The sequence below is a fragment of the Nanorana parkeri genome, unplaced genomic scaffold (genome assembly GCF_000935625.1).
Source record: "Nanorana parkeri isolate BGI_ZX_2015 unplaced genomic scaffold, ASM93562v1 scaffold1108, whole genome shotgun sequence".
NCBI classification, from domain to species: Eukaryota; Metazoa; Chordata; class Amphibia; order Anura; family Dicroglossidae; genus Nanorana; species Nanorana parkeri.
Window position 1 is genome coordinate 572,731 of NW_017307376.1, and position 3,028 is coordinate 575,758.

Genomic DNA, 3,028 nt, shown 5'->3' on the forward strand with positions numbered 1-3,028 from the left:
AGCACAGGGATGGTGGGAGCTCCTCATAATGGGCACAGCGGGTGTACAGACCCGGGAACTCAGCACAGGGATGGTGGGAGCTCCTCATAATGGGCACAGCGGGGGTACAGACCCGGGAACTAAGCACAGGGAGGGTGGGAGCTCCTCATAATGGGCACAGCGGGTGTACAGACCCGGGAACTCAGCACAGGGAGGGTGGGAGCTCCTCATAATGGGCACAGCTGCATTGTAATCCACAACTACCCAGGTGTGATTTAAGGTCCGATGTGGCGCCTTGTCAGCCCATTCAGATGATCGCGCTTAATAGCGCACTTCATTTATGTATTTATCAGTGTGACGCAATCAGGGTGAATATATAATAATATAACAATATACTTTGCGCTGGCAGCATGCTGGAGAGTCGGGCCGCGGCTCTCACACAGATGACAGCAGTCTGACACTCCTCTGCACTCTGCTCCAATCAGCAAGTCACACTCCCTGAGTATAAAATAATACATTCCTTCCTCTCAGGTATTTGTGACATCAGAATATACTACTAATCACAATCTGAATTTATGAAGACATTTCATTCGATTGCTTTATATTGTTTGTTACATTTGTTGCATATCAAATATCTGTAACCTACCAAAGAAAGTTCTGGGTTGCTTGTAGTTTATAAGCCGGCGGCTCTGGGTGTGCAGTGTGGGAGACGTTGCTGCTGAAGGAGGAGGTAAGGTAAGTAGTGTATGTGTGGTGGGTGGTTGGTGGTGGGGGGATTAAAATAAAAGGGAGCACTATCATTATTGACTGACTTAGAGCAAGCATGCAGCCAGGGAGGTCTCATGACATCAGTTACACCTACTTGATTTGAGTCAGTGCAGAAGGATGAGCATGACAGCCTCGGAGCAGAGGAATCCCCCATCTACAAATCATTTCCATGCTGAAGAGTCTAAACTTGCAGCTGACCAGGTCAGAAGGAAATTTAATTAACTCAACAGAGTCCCCTAGTGGAGGGAAGTGGAAACGCATCGCAGCTTCATCCCAGAGGACAGACATCCCATGAAGATTCTATATATGTGACCTGTTCCTGAACTATTATCTATCTATCTATCTATGTCTCTCTCTATCTATCTATCTTTCTATCTTTCTATCTATCTATCTTTCTATCTATCTATCTTTCTATCTTTCTATCTTTCTATCTATCTATCTATCTATCTATCTATCTATCTATCTATGTCTCTCTCTCTCTATCTATATATCTATGTCTCTATCTATCTTTCTATCTATCTCTCATCTATCTATCTATCTATCTATCTATCTATCTATCTATCTATCTATCTATCTATCTATCTATCTATCTATCTATCTATCTATCTATCTATCTATCTATCTATCTATCTATCTATCTATCTATCTATCTATCTATCTATCTATCTATCTATCTATCTATCTATCTATCTATCTATCTATCTATCTATCTATCTATCTATCTATCTATCTATCTATCTATCTATCTATCTATCTATCTATCTATCTATCTATCTATCTATCTATCTATCTATCTATCTATCTATCTATCTATCTATCTATCTATCTATCTATCTATCTATCTATCTATCTATCTATCTATCTATCTATCTATCTATCTATCTATCTATCTATCTATCTATCTATCTATCTATCTATCTATCTATCTATCTATCTATCTATCTATCTATCTATCTATCTATCTATCTATCTATCTATCTATCTATCTATCTATCTATCTATCTATCTATCTATCTATCTATCTATCTATCTATCTATCTATCTATCTATCTATCTATCTATCTATCTATCTATCTATCTATCTATCTATCTATCTATCTATCTATCTATCTATCTATCTATCTATCTATCTATCTATCTATCTATCTATCTATCTATCTATCTATCTATCTATCTATCTATCTATCTATCTATCTATCTATCTATCTATCTATCTATCTATCTATCTATCTATCTATCTATCTATCTATCTATCTATCTATCTATCTATCTATCTATCTATCTATCTATCTATCTATCTATCTATCTATCTATCTATCTATCTATCTATCTATCTATCTATGTCTCTATCTATCTATCTATCTTTCTATCTTTCTATCTATCTCTCATCTATCTATCTCTCTCTCTATCTTTCTATCTATCTATCTATCTATCTTGTTCTATCTATCTATCCATCTATCTATCTATCTATCTATCTATCTATCTATCTATCTATCCCTCTACAGTTAGGTGTTGATTGGGAGTCCTATTTATCTATCTACCACTCCATTCCTCCATCTCTCATCAGCCAATCTAGCCTGAGGATCACCATGCCCGCCTCCTTGTTTCTCCCACCAGCACAGGAGCCATTGTTAGTGAATAGCTCACCCCGAGGGTGGACCTTTTTTCTTCTTGATGCCCAGGTACACGGTGAGATTTTTCAGGGCCCACTCCTTCTCCGGCTTGTGACTCTGCAGAGGAAGAATAAAGAGAGATGGTGATTGTGTGACACAAGCCGGTCCCCCGCACTTCCCATCACACAGATCCGAGATTCTGCCCACCGATGTGGATTTCCCGGAGTTTCCGGGAACTATAGACATTGGAACGATCCATCGGTCTCTTCCGGAAGGTTCTCCCTGACCTCCGGGGGCCCTTTTTTCATAGCGGTGTTGTGTCCTGACACATCTCTCTCTCTCTCTCTCTCTGTCTGTCTGTCTGTCTATCTATTATCCTCTCTCTTATCTTATAGGTGATAAATTGGCATTCACATAAAGGAATATACTCTATATACTAGGCTATGAAGGTTTTATGGTGGGCTGTGCTGGGTTAATGATCGGCTGAACATGCTCTCAGATGACTGTGTGCGGTCTATGGTGGGCTGCGCGGTTTATCAGATGACTGTGTGGGGGTAATGGTGAGCTGTGCGGGCTCTCAGGTGGGCTGTGCGGGCTCTCAGGTGGGCTGTGCGGGCTCTCAGGTGAGCTGTGCGGGCTCTCAGGTGAGCTGTGCGGGCTCTCAGGTG